Here is a 20,350-nt window from a genome sequence, read left to right as displayed (position 1 = left end):
AACTAATTCACTCTTTCAAGATAAGGGACGGCCAGTGTAGAAGATTTTCTATCCTCTTTGTGAATAATTGTCCTTCTTAAAAACAACTGCCCCTGGCTTTGGGCAGATCACAGACAGCCCTTAAGACTACCCTCTCAATTTCCTCCTCTGGAAAATGGAGTCCTGCTAGTTTGTGACAAGGGGAGCAACTTCCCATTAAGGTGAGCAGAAATCTCCGTAGGCCTTAATTTTAAAACCTCAAATACAAAGCTACCATTGATTTTTCCCCCTTTTTTTGGGCAGGAGGCAATATGAGTCATAGTTGAGAGCATAGACTCTGGAGCCAGACTACCTGGGATAAAATCCCAGTTCTAGCCACTGACTAGCTATGTGATCTTGGGAAAGTAACTTAACCTCTCTATGCCTGTTTCCTTATCTGTAAAAGGAGGATAATGACAGTATCTACCTCATAGGGTTGACATGAGGATTAAATGACTTATTATAAGGAAAGACTTTGAATGATGCCTAGTATGTGGTAAAGACTACTTATATAAGGTGGTTGAGTAAAATGATTTCGGTAATTATCCATGTATCTTTACAGAGGCACACGTGGAATACTGATCATCTCACGATTTTTCATTATTTTTTTGCCTGTAGCCCAAATAACATTTAGGGTAAAATAACAGATCCAGAGAAGATTTGCTAGCACTGCCAGTCATTAGATCAAGGGAATTTGGCTTGTGTCCTAACTGCCAACAGGAAGAGAATATACCTGGGAGGCTAATAATTGGAAAAGCATATTTTGGTACGTAGACTCAGCCTGGCACGTTCATCAGTTATGCCCCAAGAATAAGGGGGAGCACCAGGTGGCCTTACCTGCAGGACTGATGGAGAATGAAGAGATGCCTTTTAAGCAGACCATCCATCACTGATAACTGAAGGCCGAGCATGAGTCCCTATCTATCATTCACCAAAGTCTTTTCATTTAGGCATCTGTTGCACAAGGCAGACACATCTCAGAGGCTGGATTAGTATGCATTCTTCTCTTTCCTCTCCTCTTCTTCAATTTCCTGTTGGAAATCAGTGACCAGCCCAGTTTTCCATAAGCAAGCTTTGGTTTTCTCTACTGGCTCTCAACTAAAACACCCATCCTCCAGGTTTGAGGAGAGCTCAGTGTCTCCAGAAGGCCCTCCTCCTCTTAGGGAAGTCCTGATTGAATGATGTTCTTAATGAAAAGATTTGAGCTCCCCTGAGAAGTCGAGAGTTCACAAGAGTGACTGTCCTTTCATAACTCAGTAATAATGGCCAATTTTTATTGAGTTCTTACTATATGCTGGGCACTATGCCAAACACTTTATATAACATTCTCATTTAATTCTCACAATCATTCTGGCATAGGCATAAGAGTTCACCATCTGAGTCTCTAGGGCAACGCTGTCCTATAAAAATGTAATATGAGCCACAGGTGTGGCCACATATATCATTTTGAGTTTTCTAGCAGTTACATTATATAAAATAAAAAGGAACAAGGGAAGCTAATTTCAATAATATGTTTTGTTTAAACCAATATATCTTAAAATTGACATTTCAACATGTAATCAATATAAAAGTTATTAAGGAGATATTTTACATTCTTTTTTTGTCCTAAGTCTTCAAAACCCAAATTCCAATTAATAAATGTAGAAGGAATGAGGGAAATAGGAAAATCACCATTTGTCAAACACCACGGTAATAACTGTTGCATGCAAGGTCTGTCTATAGAGGCTAAAATTAGAGAATGAAAGTTTGAAGAAAAATAGGGTATGTCCATACTCTGAAAATATCTCTCTCAAGATCTTGCTTAATTTCAAAGGGAGAAACAGTGACTTTACAGTGGAGAAACCGAGCAGCACCATCTTAACAAATGAGCAGAGTTAATATCATCAGTGAGAGGACACATCAACATCATGTAGCCCCGGTAGGATGCACGACAAGGATACATCACTCCTGAGATCTTACCAAAAATCTATAATCTCAATTGAATCTTGAGAAAACATCACAAACACCCCAAATGGAGAGACAGTATACAAAATAACTGGCCAGTTCTCTTCCAAAATGTCAAGGTCATGAAAGAAAAGGCAAGACTGAGGAAGCTTCACAGATTCAGGGGGCACCGAGTAGACATGACAACTAAATGCAATGTGGGATTCTGGACCAGGTCCTGACACAGAAAAAAGGATATTAGTGGGAGAACTTGTGTAGTTTCAATAAGGTCTATAGTTAGTTAAAAATCATGTGCCAGTGTTGATTTTCTAGCTTTGATCATTTACCCTAGTTATGTAAGTTGCTAACATTAGGAGGAATCTGGGTAAAGGGCATGTAGGAACTCTGCTTTTGCAATTTTTCTGTAAGCCTAAAATTTCAAAATAAAAAATGAAAGAGCACAGTGCAATGCAAGTAAAAATGCCAATTGCTTACAAAGTACCTTTGCAATTATTTCAAAAGATACAGGAGTCTATGAAGTTGATGAAAGAATTGAAGTATTGCTGAAAATGCATGAAAAACCAATGGTGAACTAGGTAAACCAGTTAACATTTGGAGAAGAAAAATCAACAAGCATGGTAACAGGATATGGGTTTCAAAAAACAATAATTTAAATGTCAAGGGATTATGAGAGATCCTTGGAAAAATGAATGAAACTTTCTAATATGTTTGCCAAAAAATTTTTGCTATTAAATTACACATTAAGTGAAAGCTGTTGTATCATGCCATGTATCATTTTAAAAATTATGCCGATAGCACAGGGAGATCAGCTCGGTTCTTTGTGACCGCCTGGAGGGGTGGGATAGGGAGGGTGGGAGGGAGACGCAAAAGGGAGGGGATATGGGAACATATGTATATGTATAACTGATTAAATTTGTAAAATAAAAAAAAAAGTTTCAAAAATTATGCCGAAATATCCACATGAGATTTATTTGTGTTCATTCTAAGAATGAACACATAGTTGCAATGATAATCTATCTTATTTTATTTTATTTTATTGGATAAGATAAAATTTTATTTTCATAATTTGTAGCTACATTTTTTATATTTTTTATATTAAAAAGAAGCCTTGTTTAAATTTTTGATCCATCTCAAATAGCTTGACTTTGGTCTATTTCAGTCTCAATGATCCTTGGATCATGTGCACTTCCCATCAGCTAGTGAGAGACCCAGGACTCGAATCCAAGTAATCGGTCCCTCTGGTTCATGTTCCATGGTCCACACTCCAGTCTCATGCAGTGAGCATGTGTGCTCTGCACTGTGCCCAGGTCCCAAAAATGAGGGCTCCTCTCTGCTTCCATTGCCTGATCAAACTTCCTCTAAGTCATTCAAAACCAATTTTGTGTCCTTTGTGAAGACAAGGCACCCTAGAATGTTTTCTACCACTCTCTATGAATTTGTTGAGGATGAGCAACTCTATAAATCAATGGGAGACAAGGAAGAAATGGACTTGAATGAACACATGAACTTCATCAGCCATGTCTGTGTGGCATCTGTGAAACAGCCACCCTTGATCTCTAAGACCCATCAAACCTGTGAAAGACGACATTCTTTTTTTTTTTTTTTTTTTTTTGTGGTACGCGGGCCTCTCACTGTTGTGGCCTCTCCCGTTGCGGAGCACAGGCTCTGGACACGCAGGCTCAGCGGCCATGGCTCACGGGCCCAGCCGCTCCGCGGCATGTGGCATCTTCCCGGACCGGGGCACGAACCCGTGTCCCCTGCATCGGCAGGCGGACTCTCAACCACTGCACTACCAGGGAAGCCCCGACATTCATTTTTAAATAAGCCCACTGAATCCTAACTCAGAAACCAAACCTATAGCCAATGAAAATAATTCAAAATGCTTAGTGTTCAAAATGATGAACTGTGATATTTAAAAATGAAAGACTGAGGAAAGGAGATATGTACCATCAGGAAGGAGCTTCCAACATTTGAAACTATCAGTAACAAATGATATGGACAGAAGACTAATAAATTTCAGTGAGAGGATGCCAGGGCAGAGTGGATGGAAGAGGCCAAGAGAGAAAACATTCTCAGATTGGCTCCCCCTATCCTGGAGCAAGCATTGCTTTAGAGGGAAACACACACACGCAGACACACACACACACACACACACACACAATTGAAACTTAAACGATATTGATAGGGTCATTATTAAAATGCAATATGGTGAGTTATCAGTCCATCCCTGGCCCTGATCACACCTCAGGTTAGGAGGTTTGTTTAAGAGAGACACTCTCAGTCATGGGGCATTAAACAGGGAATGCCTGTTTTCTCTAGGTACACCTGCTGGTACAGGGGTTCATTCAGATTCATCTTTATCCTGAAATAATCCTTAAAACAACTGAAAATTGGTCAGTCTTCCAGTAACCTATAGTGCTGGCAGTGGGAGAGATGGCATAATGGGGCCAAGCCAAAGTCAGAAAGCTGGGCAAAGGGGAGTGGCTTCCTTTATCAGTGTACTGCAAAGTCAAACACTTCTTTGTGGTCCAATCTCTTCTTTTTTCTGCAAGAAGAGTTGGATCACTTCCTGTTGGCGTCAGATGGGCTAAAATCCAGGTCAGGCCACTCTCTTCCCAACCACAGTGTTACTGCTACAATTACCAAGGACAAGAAGAAGGCGGGGATGGGATGGGGGGAGGGGTGACAATGGACCCTTTCTTGGTCTAGCCCCACCATCTTTATAGCTCTTGTTAATTCTTTACAGACCTTTTGGAGATTTCCTTTTTTTCTGAGTCTCCTGCTTATGATTCCTCAAATTGCACAGTGCAGTGGACACTCCCATGCGCTGCTTGCTACGACCCCCCTTCAGGGACAGCACTCAGCTGTCATCCCTCGTCAACTGATTCCCGACCCCTCGTGGCATTTCTTTTCTACACTGACTTCCCAGATTCACTGGCCCTGGGTCCCTGGTCACTATGGTCTCCAGTTTCCAGGGAAAAGCTCCCCATCGCTCTATGCATGATTAGCCACCTATTTCTGCCAGAAGGAAGAAAGATCTGGCTTGCTGTCACCACACATACCCATCCCTCCTCTACCCACCCAGGGGACTGTCAGAACCAGGTTGGGGCTGGGAAGGAGTAATGCCAGTGTGAGCCTCTCTCTCTCTAGTGGTTCAACCCATCCCAGCACTCCCAGCTTACTAGAAGGCAGGCTATCCTGACTTTAGTCATTTCTGGGCCAAAGGTTATACATGATCTTAGGCAGCTTCCATTGTATATCTTTGGCCAGGATGCTTTACTACCCATCTGGGCAGCAGTGACAGGTGAGCACAGCAAGCCAAGAGCCATGAGTCCTCCTTTCTTGCAGTTTCCGGCACCTTGAGAGGCATCAGAGTAGAACTGAGGGGCAGTTGTGCTGCCTTCATGAGGATCGACTCTAACAGGAATAGAAGAGAGCATGCAGGGCCAGAGAGAGGGGTGTGTTCTGAGACCCCTCAGGTGCGAAAGCTCTGGGAGTCAGATGGAGCATGGTGCGGGGAGAGCTGAGCTCAAAACCAGGAGAGGCTGGATTGCCGCTGAGCAGAGAGGGGAGGGGAAGGCAGCCGCTGAGCAGAGAGGGGAGGGGAGGGCAGCCGCTGAGCAGAGAGGGGAGGGGAGGGCAGCCGCTGAGCAGAGAGGTAGGGAAGAAAGTGCCTTAGGTGAATGGCCCAGGGGAGCTGGGGCTAGAAGGTGGGAGAAAGAGAAGACGTGGGCCAGGCCAGGTGGTTCAGTAAACCAAAGCCACAAACCCTGGGCACAAAACAGAGTTTCTTCTTTGTCGGAGCCTCTGAGGAATTCTGCTAGGTGTGGGCAACTCCCCAGAGGTACCCTAAAAACAAAGAGCTCCACAGACCTTCCAAACTCAGAACAAGGTGCTGTTATGAACCGCCTCAGCCAGGGTGCCAGCCATCACGGCACCCGACCGTAGGAGGTTTCAGTCGTCCCAAACACAAGGCCCTTGCCCTGACACTCGATTCTCACTGCTGGAAACAGAGGAACGTCTCACACTCCTCAGCGGGGCTGCGAGGGCAGTGTATTCTTCAAGAGACATAGATACACAAGGATGAGCCCGGCACCTGTAGCCGCCCCAGGCCTCTGAAGAACACAGCACACTAGGCCATGGGAACCTTCTTCACAACCACTCCCACCAAGACCAAGGTGTGCAAGCCCCTCCACTGCTGTTTGTTCTTGGTTCCCTCAAGAAATAACCTTTGGATTTCCTTGCCCCCGAATTTTGGGTGAGCTTCCCAGAGAAAGAGAAAAATGTTGGATGCCACATAGGCTCGTGACCTTCTAGTGCAATTACTAATGTAGGAGAGAACAGCTGCTGTGGCTAACGTTGTCGTGGCAGTAGGATGAGGGGCACGCGCTGAAGCCACATCTCACTCTGGCACATCACGATGTCTCGGTATTCTGTTTGTTCTTAGGACTGTGTGCTTTACAAAGTTCAAGGGACACTGCTTTTCATGAGCTACTCCCACGGTGGATCATATGTGCACCAAGGGCCTTGGCTGAGGCTTATGCATTTTCTATTAATTAAAAATCAAGGCTCCCTAAAGTAAAACTGCTGACCCAGAAATTACGACGAGCGCAGTGAGAAATTATTTTAAAAAGCACAATTTCTCTCTCTACTCGTCCGTTTCCTCACAGTCCTTCCAAGAGCTTTCCATGCAAGAGTTCTGTTGGGGATTAAAAAACATTTAAAAAAAAAGGAGAGCAAAGAGTAACCTAGGTGGAAATGCCCAAATCAATTATTGTATGCCAGTAGTAATTGCTAAGAATTGTTGCAGTCTGAAGATACAAGTAGTGATGCCTCAATAGCTAAAATAATTTTTAAAAAGAGGTATCTATGACGCATAAATGTGGGAAGGGGGTGCCTTCATGAAGCTAGAGAAAGACTGTCAGTGCACTCCCAGCAACTTGGAATCTGGACTGTGTTTCAGCTTTTTTTCCAAGGTAATTTCCTGCTTACACGGAGGGAAGCTGGTTAATGGCGCAAGCATATTTTATCAAGTCGGTTTGGCAGTTACTGGTCTAGGACTAGGCAGCATGCAGAGCAGTGAATTAGAAGTTTGGTATGATGGAGGGTGGGGCATTCTCCCGGCTGCCACCGCTCTTCCTCTGAAGGAGACATTCCCTGCTGAGCTAGGCTGACCCAAGTGGGTGCTGCAGATGCTCCCCCAGCCCCTGGGGCGGGCTCTCCCATAAGACAGAGGGTGAGGTCTAACTCCCAGGCCCTGTCTCTCTCTCTCCCTCTCTCTCTCTCTCTCTCTCTCTCTCTCTCTCTCTCTCTCTCACACACACACACACACACACATATACACACACACACAAACAAGGGCAGTCGCTGTAAATCAAGCAACTTCCTGAGGAGGCCTTGCTCTCTCCTCTCATACTTGCAATGAGATTCTTGCGACTGACTAAACAAAGCCAAATTTCTGAATGAATGACAACTTACTCAATGGATGGCCTTCATTTTCCACGTGGCTGGCAGTACTTGGGCAGTGATTAGACAAGTCAAAATTACTCTCATCTGGTTAAATAGGAAAACAATTCTCCACCCTGTCCCTGTATGCAAGAAATAAGAACTCCTGAGTTGGCCAAAAGTAGGCCAGTCAATAGAGTGTTGCCAGCTGAATACAGTAATTGTCGCCTGCACCAGTGGATGAGCCGCGTAGCTGGGCCAGCTCTCTCTTTTATGCCCTGGTGACATTTCAGGGTCTTCAGTGAAATATCTGTTGTGTGCTTCGTATGTGCCAGGCTCTGAACTAGGAATGAGGTGCATACCGAGAAGACCCAAAGTCCTGATTCTGCAACAGAATAGGGAATCGCCCTATAAGCGCAAGTGGGACTCGTCCTTACCAAAGGGTGGCCCCATTTGTTGCCGAAGTGGCCACAGACCAAGTATACAACCTGCCATGTCACCTGACAGACCTGAGGTTGGACTTCTCCGTCCACTAAGTCTTTGCTCACAACTGTAGAACAAGGTAGAACTACTGAGAGCTGAGGGACTGGGTGTGTCCTCAGCCCCACCCTGAATGTGTGTCATGAGCAAAATCTCTCAACCTCGCTGAGTCATGGGTTCTTCATCTATAAAAGGAGGGTAAAAAATATCCTGGGTCCCATACTGGGATAGTGTGTGGGGAAGTATTTTTAAAACTGTAAGCACTGTATAACTATACGATTACACAAATCCAGATTCGTCACTTGAATAGATCCTGTCATTTAATACATGTCTGGTCCCTGGACAAGCACTTTTTATTACATTTTCCAAAAAGAGAAATATCAAGGACAACAGGTGAGGGAGCCTTGTTACAAAGGTTTTGAATATCCTTCTACTTGTCCCTCTCTTAACCTAAATGGGGACCACACTTGCTGTCCCAGATAGCAAGGTGAGTGCAGGTCTTCATGTGCATTTTTGCCTGACTAGCAGAGATCTGACCTTACGGAGTGAATTAGTACAGCTTCTTACATTATTTTTTTTTTAAATCAGCCACAAATATGTCTGCCCCGGCACAAAGACATAAAATTACATGCTTTCAGCTCTTCCAGTGTTTTATTTACTGCTTGTATTTAGGTGCAACTTAACATTGTCACATAATGTGACATGGGGGAGGGGCACAGCTCAAAAGAAAGGTATCTGCATTATTTAATTAAACAAACTGACCACGGTCTACTGTGAGATCTAACACACAGTACAACTATAAATACCATGAATGATTTCTTAACAGGCCATAACTTATACAACCAAATGAATATGTTTCCTTCTAGAAATATCTCAGGAAAAAATTTTAACGTTGTTTTTAATATGTTCTGAGGAGGACTCATCCAAGAAGACTATTTTTAAGTTTGTCAGCTTGAAAGTACAAATTTGAGCATGCCTATTAAAATCCATCGCCTTATTTTATACTTCCACTTCATGCACATCTTTATCTTTTAGTAATATAGCAGGATTAATATCCAAAATATTCAACAATTGGTATAGTTAGTGCACCAACCTATCAGAACAGACCCGGTGTGAAGGCAGTGCCAGGGCATGCTGGCTGACTATTTGGCAGTGAAATAGATCAAAGGATTCACATGCCTTGAGTAGTCTGGGATATTAACACCATAGTACTACAGATGGAGAACAAATTCTGCCTTTGAAAACTCTTTTTTTTTTTTTTTTTTGCGATATGCGGGCCTCTCACTGTTGTGGCCTCTCCCGTTGTGGAGCACAGGCTCTGGACGCGCAGGCTCAGCGGCCATGGCTCACGGGCCCAGCCGCTCCGCAGCATGTGGGATCCTCCCGGACCGGGGCACGAACCCGTGTCCCCTGCATCGGCAGGCGGACTCTAAACCACTGCGCCACCAGGGAAGCCCGAGAACTCTTAATCTTAGACTACATGGTAAACTCAGATGAACTGGGGCTGGGACAAGATCACAAATAGTTCAGCAAGAGTTCTTGCCTTCCACCCAGAGAAAAAGCAATCTGAAGGCTTAGGATCTTTTCAGATATTAAAGATTAATTTAAGCTTATTATCCTGCCCATAATGATATTTTGCAACTATGGCTTATGGCCTCACTTTTCATAATGTCAATACAAGATGACTGCCCACTCATGACCATGTCCACCTAACATACATAAAGTCACTAAGCAATGTAGCTAAAACTCAAGGTTTTGCTTCTATTTCTTTAATTACATTTGTGTAAACTTCTTCTAATGGATCTATTGCATTTTGTGCTGTTCTAGATCACCGCTCCTCACAATTAACCAGTCAGCTCCACACTTGCTATTTTGAAAGGCCAGTCTGTTGAACTACTCCTGACACTGAGCTGAGGCTCTCCTCTGCCATGTGCCACTCCACATGGACTGATGTCCCCAGCCTAAATAACAGACCCACCTACTTGGTGTTTCATACCCAGACATTTCTGGGTGTTAAGATTTGATTTCCCCTCGGACTTCCCTGGTGGTCCAGTGATTAAGACTCTGCGTTTCCACTGCAGGGGGCATGGGTTCGATCCCTGGTTGGGGAACTAAGATATCCTGCATGCCGCGTGGCTTGGAAAAAAAAAAAGGAATTGATTTCCCATCCACTACTTAGTTCTTTATTGGCCTCATTTCAGGTTCTTCCCTCCCCCGGCTTCAGTCTGGGAGTAGGAAGTTTAGAGGCTATTCCAACACAGGATGATGACCAAGATGAAAACAATAATATTACAGCCTCGGATGTAACAACACACCAATATGTTCTTTATCCTTGTTGTTCTTTATCTTTGTTGTAAAGTCAACATCAAATAAGAGAGGATTTATTATCCACAATCCCCAATCTCCTACTATATGTATTTACATCATTCCCCCAATTTTGTATTTCTGTTATTGCATTTATTACATCACGTTGTAATTATTTGTTCAGACATAGAATTTCCCTTCCAGAATATGGTTCCTCAAGGGTAAGGTCTGTGTTTTACTGGTCTTTTTTCCCTATCACCTAACTCAGAGCCTGGCATGTCATTCATATGGATTATAAATATAGGTGTGTGTGTGTGCAAGCGACTCAAGTCACCGTGGCACTTATTGCGTGCAAGTCATTCATTGATGGTGAACCAACAGGCCTGGCTGCCACTTTCATAAAGGAGGTGGCTCATGCTATGAGGTAAGATTATATAAACAGGGTTTGCAATCCTGAAAGAAGACCAGAAGCAAAACTCCCAGAATTAAGTCCCTTAGTCATGACCCCTTAACAGTATCAGAGACATGTAACCACTGCAAAGATAAGGACTCAAGTATTTACAGCATTCCAGAAGCAGCTTCAGCCTTTATTATTATTATCCTAAGAGCCATATGGAGACTATAAAATACCCAATCAGATTTATGCTACAGACAAAAAATAAGTTAACTTGTTGGACCATTTTAAAATCCAATCCATATGTCCCTGAGGAATTCATTAACTGTTCATGATTAGAGACTTCTAGGCACCAAGCCACTCCATCTTCTGAATGGTCAGCTTTACTCCCATCCTGTGCCCAGCAATTATTTATCCCTCAGCTTGGTCGTATCTTAATCAGGATTTCCATAAAGCTAGACTATAATAAACAATTCTTAACATTATCTAACAATGCTTTCTCTAAATTATATTATGATTTTTGTACCTAAACTTCTGCTTTTTTATTTAGGATGTCTGATTCTCAAGAGTTCAGATTTTTGTACAAATTTAAAAGTTTGTACTTAACCCCAAGGCCTAAAGCCCTTAACTTTAGGGTTCTTTCTGTCTTGTCCGTCTCTGGATTTTTATCCCACTGCATGTCATTTGAAAGAAGTAAGAAGCATGCACTGACTGGGGTTGAACGGCTGTGTAGGATGCTGTTCTGGTGTCACACTGGTGGGCAGAGTGCCGTATCTGCACCTAGTCACAGTCAGATCAAAACCCATCACCAGGCATCTACACTTTTCAGATAAGAGAAAACTTCTCTGCTGTTAGCCATTGCTGCCTTTCTCTTCTTTTTAAGTCATTAAGCTATAGTACATATTCCAAATAACATGTTTCAACCTAATGATAGCTATTGCATTAAGTAAGGGGAGCTCCAGAAAATTAAGAGGGAAAAGTAGACTGAAAACTAAAGGTAATATTTATACCTGAGAATATAACTCTTGGAAGCTGCCCAAGACAAGTTTTTAACCTTACTCAATTCCATGAATAATTTAAAAACACAAAGCAGAGTGCTTGGCACATAGAAGGCACTGAATAAATATTTGTCCAATGATCGCATGAATACTTTTGCACTTAAAAATATCTCCATGTCTACAATTAATTTGCATTAGAGTAAGCATCACTCTTTTTACGGGCATAGACCTACGTGGCCAATTTAGAAATGTTTTATTCTGCACTAACATTTACTACTCGCTAGAAATATCAGAATTCCACATGAGTGGTTTAAAAAGTCTACAAAGTTCTCCTGATTTTCATATATACTTTCTATACCTAGGCTGTCCAATAGAAGTTCCTTCAATGTTGGAAATGTTCTATATATGCACCATCCGATACAGAAGCCACAAACTACATGTGGCTACTTAGCACTTGAAATGTGGCTAGTGCAACTAAGGATGACCTGAATTCTAAATTTTTTTAACTTTAATTAATTTTAATTTAAGTAGCTGCACATGGCTAGTGGCTTAGAATGCACAACTCTCTAAAAGGATCAGAAGAACAAAATTTGAAACATGGGCAAACACATTTTAAAAAACATTCCTGTAAGTCTTCACCATTTTTGCTCTTCCATGGGGATAGTTTGTTCATTTCTCTCTGACTCCCTTTATGGTGATCAGTTTTGAATTCTGTAGTTTTAAGGGTGGTAAATGCTCTTCCATCAACCATTCTTTGCTCTTGTGGTTCTTAAACTTGGCTGTGCATCAGCGTCACCCCAAGAGATGCGATTCAGCAAGTCTGGGGAGGGGACTGGGCATCTGTGTTTTTTAAGCTCCAAAGATGATTCTGATCTGCAGCCAGGCTTGGGAACGACTACTTTACACCAGAGATCCCAAACCAGTACCCCTTGGGCCAAATACACCCTCGAAACATATGTTCATCCCACACAGTGTTTTAAAATGTTTTGAATTAGTTGCCAACTACTACAAATCATAATTTTTTTTTATCCAAAAAAGTGGAGTTGACTAAAGACTGCCCCCTTTTGATAGAGAGCATAGCTTCTTTGTTTCAGCATTATTTGCCCACCTCATAAAAGCCTAGGTCCCAAGAGCATTTGAGTTTGAGACCCCGTCCTTATATCTATGTAACACTTGCCCAAACAGACAGCAAATCTTTTATATCAATGCACCATTTCCAAGATGGACTATCAATTATTTTATCCATGGGGATGCCTGTAATCATCTTGGCAGGCTCAAGAATATTACCCTACCATCATATAAAAACCCTGAATAAATATCGGGCTGGCCAAAATTTTCTTTTGGGTTTTTCTGTAATATCTTATGAAAAACCCAAACAAATTTTTTGGCCAACTCATGATGATGAAATTCTCACTTTCAAAGAATGGGTCCCAATCCAGGATCATTAGACCAATCCTGTTCATGGACAAATCATTAAAAGCAGGGAAAGACTGTCTTACTTTTTATTTTTTACATCCCAAACTCTCTCACCTAAGACACCATAAGACCAGCCAATAAGACTGTCAGGGAGGGTATCTTTGTTATAAATTCCTATTTCTTCGAAAAAAAATTTTTTATAGCTCTCTCATCTTTCACCCAATTTCCCTTTCAGTAGATTTGTATTCAGCCATGATTCTTAATGTTAAAAGCAGTTGATCACACGTGTGTATCTTTTTTCTGTCTTGAGAATCCTCTATAATCATAGCTAATGAATGAAAATATGTAAACCCAAACGATGAGATAAAAGGTAGACAAGCCATTAGTTAATGAAAACTAGATAGAGGAATGCTAATTAACTTAGAAAGGCAAAGGAAAGCACAGCTTTGAGCACAGGCTCAGTAGTTGTGGCGTACCGGCTTAGTTGCTCCATGGCATGTGGGATCTTCCCGGACCAGGGATAGAACCTGTGTCCCCTGCACTGGCAGGCAAATTCTTATCCACTGCACCACCAGGGAAGCCCATGCTAAGTTATTAATTCTGGCTTCACCAACCTGCTAGTCATATGATTTGGGGCAAATTATTTGCTCTCTCAGAGTCTCAGTTTCCTCCTCTCTAAAATGAGATTAATAATACCTTAATTATTATTGAGTTATGAGCACGTACAATGTGCTTAATAAATATATTTCATTTTTTGCTTTGAAATTATTAACAAAAATGGAAATTAGTGAAACGCTCATCAAGACTGGTCAAACAGGGAATTCCCTGGTGGTCCAGTGGTTAGGACTCCACGCTTCCACTGCAGGGGGCCCAGGTTTTTTTTTTTTTTTTGCGGTACGTGGGCCTCTCACTGTTGTGGCCTCTCCCGTTGCAGAGCACAGGCTCCAGATGCACAGGCTCAGCGGCCATGGCTCATGGGCCCAGCTGCTCTGCGGCATGTGGGATCCTCCCGGACTGGGACACGAACCCGTGTCCCCTGCATTGGCAGGCAGACTCTCAACCATTGCGCCACCAGGGAAGTCCAGGGGGGCCCAGGTTTGATACCTGGTTGGGGAACTAAGATCCCACATGTCGTGCAGCCCAACCAAAAACAAAAACAAAAAAACTGGGAGTAGGTTGGTGACGATTTTGCTTAGTGACATTGTACTAAGAAATCTATTGCAAAGAAAAGAATATTTTCATTTTGATAGGTTTTAGTCTCTCTGTTATCCAGTTAAGTCTTGCCTTTAAAAACCAAACTGCTTCTATCTCTTCCTCAAAAATGTTCTCCTCTCTTCTTTCTGCCTCATAAGCCTTACCTGTTAGAAAAGAAAATCGATGAAGTATGTCAGCCATGGTCCCAGCAGGAAGCTGACTTCACCTCAGTTAGTTCCAAAGAAGGGACTTTAATAAGGGAACTCTTTCAGGAAACAAGCACAGGGTATTGAGGCACCCAGAGGCTAGCAATAGCAGGCAGTCATTACCACATCAAGGACTAGAGGGACCAGAGGGAGGAATAGAATTACTGGACCCCAGTGAGAGCTGAGATGTGGAGGACAAACCACCCAGCAGAATCTCTAGCTGTGGAGGAATGCAGCAACTATCTGAGACTCAGCAAAACTGGAAGGAAGAAAAGAAGAAATAACCCTATACACCTTTCTTCTCCCATCTTCAGTTCCCCTTGACTACTGGAAGCCAGTTGTCAAGGGACCCTGAGTGATGCTGCCCACAGTGGTCAACCTCCAGGGACCTAGAGCAAGGTGGAGTGCACCTCCAGGGAGCAAAAGGAAGCAAAAGGAGAATGATCAGCACATGAAGATTTTAAGAAATATTTGTTGCATTACTTTGGGGGAAATCAAGATGTGTGAAAAGTCTAAACATTCTCAATGATATAAACTGGCTAAAACAGAAAACTGCAGGCAATCTTGCGAAAAAAATTTTTTTTCTTCACTTTATCTTTGATGCCTGTTGTATGTAGGAATAGATGAAGATAGAAATCAAGGCCGTTCCAATTAGAAAGCAAGATTGTTTCATATTGCATGTTCTATGCCTTAAGGTGACTCCTAGTTTATCACCTCAATGATGAAACCAACTGCCACTCAGGGGAAAGAGGCAGGGCAAAATAGTCAGCTCTGAACTAGTGGAACTTACCAGGCTACTGTATCAAGGACTGTTTCCAGTGTATGCGTGAGTGCAATTTCAGGAAATGTCTCAGCCTTGTGATGGATGTCTCTAAGGATTTGTTAAAAAATTCAGATGCCGCAGATTTGTTTATTTTATGCTGAGAAATCCATTGTGCCTTCAGTTATAAGTTCTAGATGACAGTTTAATATGATCCTGAGAATGAGAGTATGTATTCTTTGCATTTTACTTAAAGCCTAATGGTATGCCAGGCTGCTTTCCCTTTTGTTAACACTAAAGACTAATCACAGTATGTGATTCAAAATTATGTCCCACTTGGCAAAGCTCTGGCTGACATTTTGGTGCTTTGTATCAGTATAAATATTTATCAAGTCATGTGTCCTATTTCAGGTTGATGACTTTTTCTACTAGGAATCAGAGGATAGGATTCAGGGGCCTGTGAAGCCCTTAAAATTGATTGCAAAATGTTTGGCACACATACATTTTTCTAGGAAGAAGATCTATGGTTTCACAAATACTCCAAAGCTATGCTTTCCTTTGCCTTTCGAAGTTAATTAGCATTCCTCTATCTAGTTTTCACTAACTAATGGCTTGTCTACCTTTTATCTCATTGTTTGGGTTTACATATTTTCATTCATTAGCTATGATTATAGAGGATTCTCAAGAGAGAAAATAGATTTCTTAGTACAATGTCACTAAGCAAAATGGTCACCAACCTACTCCCAGTTGTTTTGTTGATTTTTTTTTTTTTTTGGCTGGGCTGCGCGACATGTGGGATCTTAGTTCCCCAACCAGGTATCAAACCTGGGCCCCCTGCAGTGGAAGCGTGGAGTCCTAACCACTGGACCACCAGGGAATTCCCTGTTTGACCAGTCTTGATGAGCGTTTCACTAATTTCCATTTTTGTTAATAATTTCAAAGCAAAAAATGAAATGTATTTATTAAGCACATTGTACGTGCTCATAACTCAATAATAATTAAGTTATTATTAATCTCATTTTAGAGAGGAGGAAACTGAGACTCTGAGAGAGCAAATAATTTGCCCCAAATCATATGACTAGCAGGTTGGTGAAGCCAGAATTAAACTTAGCATGGGCCTTCCTGGTGGCGCAGTGGATAAGAATTTGCCTGCCAGTGCAGGGGACACAGGTTCTATCCCTGGTCCAGGAAGACCCCACATGCCATGGAGCAACAAAGCCCGTGCGCCACAACTACTGAGCCTGCACTCTAGAGCCTGCGAGCCACAACTACTGAAGCCCACGTGCCTAGAGCCTGTGTTCTGCAACAAGAGAAGCCACCGCAATGAGAAGCCCGCACACCACAATGAAGAGTAGCCCCCGCTCACCGCAACTAGAGAAAGCCCACGTGCAACAACGAAGACCCAATGTAGCCAAAATAAATAAATTAAAAAAATTTTTTTAATAAAAAAATAACTTAGCATATATGATTTCATCAAGAAAATTGCATTCTTACGTTATTATAAAGCATTTCTCTTTGATTTTACCATAGTCTTAAGATGCTTTTGACTCTCTGCAGAAAAGATCTTATTATGCCCACATATTTTTCATTAAAAAGATTTGATCCCACTTGTTTACAATTTTTTATCTGTCTTGAGATGTCTCTATAGTTACAGTTAATGAATGAAAAATATGTAGACCCAAATAATGAAATAAAAGGTAAAAGGGCCATCAGTTGATGAAAACAAGATAGATGAGATTTGGAAAGGCAGAGAAAGTCATAGCTTTAAGGGCTCCCAAAGGAAAATTGGGACCAGAAGGAAGATTTGACTCATAGAACCCTAGAGAATTCTGGGATCCAAAACTGGACATACATTGGTGGACAAAAATGAGATGTAGGGCTGAAAACAGAACTGATGAAAAAACAGATGTCTGGTGATTCTTGTTATGCTTATATTTTCAAATGAGGCACTGAAATGATAATTGGGAAATCTGGGTCTGTTATCAGGGTTTGTCATTTTGCCTTCTTTGTGTAGGGTGATCAAGAAGGAAAATGATTATTATTCCTCTTAACCCCACCCCAACTCATTCTGAGAATGCCTGCAGCAAGATATCTACCATGTAGTCAAGAAATTAGAGGCTTCTCCCAGGAGAAATTGAACGGTCCTAGAGAAAAGATCTCCACATGTTGGCTTTTGTGGGTTCGCTGAGATGATGCCTACTGCTCCCACCTGATCACTCCACAGCAAAGTCGACAAACTTGTTTACAAGTATAGGTGGCTTTTCTGTACCCCATGCTTAAATATATACATTTTTGAGGGGACACAATTCAGTCCATAACAATCAGATCCACAAGCTCATTAGTCTTTCAACTATTTATTGTATAAACCACCCCAAAAACTTACTGTCTTAATGAAACAACAATTCAATATTTCTCATGATTCTACGGGTTGGCCAGGTGGTTGTTCTGCTTCATGTGGTGTTGGTAACAGTTTTGCCAACTTTTTCACTAGCACAAGACATGGTTTACCATCCTTCCAGACTTCAATAGTAGTTTCTTCACTAATTTTCCAGCTTCTACTAATAGTCTCCTTGCTACCCTTCCAGCCTCTATCTACTACCCAGTCTCAAGGCCATGACACATGTATTCAGCTTTTATTATAGCAGGACCTCATTTTTAGATACCAGTTTCTCTTTCAACTAGTCTTTGTTGTGGAATAAAACACCCCAAAACTTAACAGCTTAAATCAACACCGTTTTATGCAGTTCTCTGGGTTGGCTGAGCAGTTCTCTGCTGCTTTCACTTGGGCTCATACACACAGCTGCATTCAGCTGGCAGGTCAGCTGGCAGGGTGCTGAACTTAGCTGGGACAGCTGGGTCTCTCTTTCCATATGCCCTTTTGTCCTGGGCTTCATTATGGTATGGTGGTCTCAAGGCAGCATTCCAAGAGAATGAAGGGAGACACCATATCACTTTGTGTGTCCCAGGCTCTGAAACTGGCAAGATGTCACTTCCTCCACATGCTATTGGATAAATCAGAGAGCAAAGCCAGCCCAGATTCAAGGGGTGGCGGAACAGACTCCACCTCTTAATAGAAGGAGCTGCAAATAATTTGTGGCTGTATTTAATTTTCCACGGAAAGTTATGCTATGGTCCTAAATAGAAAGACTCAATATCATAAAGATGTCAGTTCTTTCAAATAAATCTGTACAGCCAATGTCATACCAATCAAAATCCCAAGAGGATATTTCAAGAAACTTGATAAGATGTTCCGAAAATTCATATGGAAGCGCCAAGGGCTCAGAATCACTAACACAATTCTGAGGAAGGACAGGTCCTCACAGATATCGAGATTTATTATAAAGCTATGGTAACAGCTGTGTACTGGTACAGCAATTTGAGGAGAAATTCATGTGAAGTCCACAAGATATACAGCATCAATGGATGTACACAACCCAATTAGCTTTATGGAGCAATTTACTTTTATGATTTAATAGTGAAAATATACAAATATAAGATTATGGAAAGCAAAATGTTTCCCACTTTATTGAGATATAATTGACATATAACATTATGTAACTTTAAGGCATTCAATCTATTGATTTGATACGCTTATGTATTGCAAAGTAATGACCCCCATAGCCTTAGCTAATACCTCCATCACATAATTACCATTTCTTTTTCGTGGTGAGAACATTTAAGATCTCCTCCCTTAGCAACTTTCAAGTATATAATACAGTATTATTAACTACAATCACCAAGCTGTACATTAGATCTCCAGAACGTACTCATCTTATAACTGGAAGTTTGTACTCTTTGACGGACACCTCCTCATTTCCCCCACCCCTAACCCCCTAGCCCCTGATAACCTCTGCTCTATTCACTGTTTCTATGAGTTTGGCTTTTTAAGATTCCACACATAAGTGATATCATACAGTATTTGTCTTTCTTTGTCTGACTCATGTCACTTAGCATAATGGCAGCAAAAAATTGTTAAGGTATGCATCTAGATTGAGCTTTACCAGAAAATACCTTAATAGGTACAGCGTTTTACTTTTGGTGAGTTAAGAATATAGAAGAATTTGTACTTGTGGAAAAACTTAAACTCAAGAAATGCTAATGATATGCTTTTGAAGCTAGAGGGAGGGGCTTCCCTGGTGGTCCAGTGGTAAAGAATCCGCCTTCCAATGCAGGGGACAGGGGTTCAAGCCCTGGTCAGGGCACTGAGATCTCACATGCTGTGGGGAAACGAATCCCGCACACCACAATTACTGAGCTCACGCACCTCAACTAGAGAAGAGAAAACCCTCATGCCGCAACTAGAGAGAAGCCCGTGCACCACAACAAAGATCCCGTGTGCCACAGATAAGACCCGATGCAGCCATAAAAATAAAATAAATAAAAGTAAAGAAAAAGAAGCTGGAGGTAGTTTCAAGAAAAGATACATGCACCTCAATGTTCATAGCAGCACTATTTACAATAGCCAAGACATGGAAGCAACCTAAATGTCCATTGACAGACGAGTGGATAAAGAAGATGTGGCACAAATATACAATGAAATACTACTCAGCCATAAAAAAGAATGAAATAATGCCATTTGCAGCAACATGGATGGACCTAGAAATTATCATACTAAGTAAAGTAAGCCAGACAAAGACAAATATCATATTGCTTATATGTGGAATCTAAAAAAAATGATACAAATGAAGTTATTTACAAAACAGAAATAGACCCACAGACATAGAAAACAAACTTATGGTTACCAAAGGGGAAAGGGGAGGGGGGATAAATTAGGAGGTTGGTATTAACATATACACACTTTTATATATAAAATACGAAATGAACAAGGACCTACTGTATAGCACAGGGAATTATACTCAATATTTTATAATAACCTATAAGGGAAAAGAATCTGAAAAAGAATATATATATATATATATATGTATAACTGAATCACTATGCTGTACACCTGAACCTCATAGAACATTGTAAATCAAACTATGCTTCAATAAAAAACAAAAATCGGCAAAAAAAGAAAAAAAAAAGGAAAGAAAGAAACTGGAGGTAGTTTGAAAGTAAACATAACAAAAATCCAAAGCCTATTACAGCGAGAATGGCAACTCTCTTGAACTCAAGAAGGAATGAAATGCCAATAGGCAGTAAAACTTTTTTCCTAAACCTAAAAAAGGTTTAGCAAGGTCTCTCATACCAG

Source organism: Mesoplodon densirostris, chromosome 3 (assembly GCF_025265405.1).
Source record: "Mesoplodon densirostris isolate mMesDen1 chromosome 3, mMesDen1 primary haplotype, whole genome shotgun sequence".
NCBI lineage: Eukaryota > Metazoa > Chordata > Mammalia > Artiodactyla > Ziphiidae > Mesoplodon > Mesoplodon densirostris.
The sequence above is the reverse complement of the archived record's forward strand: the minus strand, read 5'-3'. Positions refer to the sequence as shown.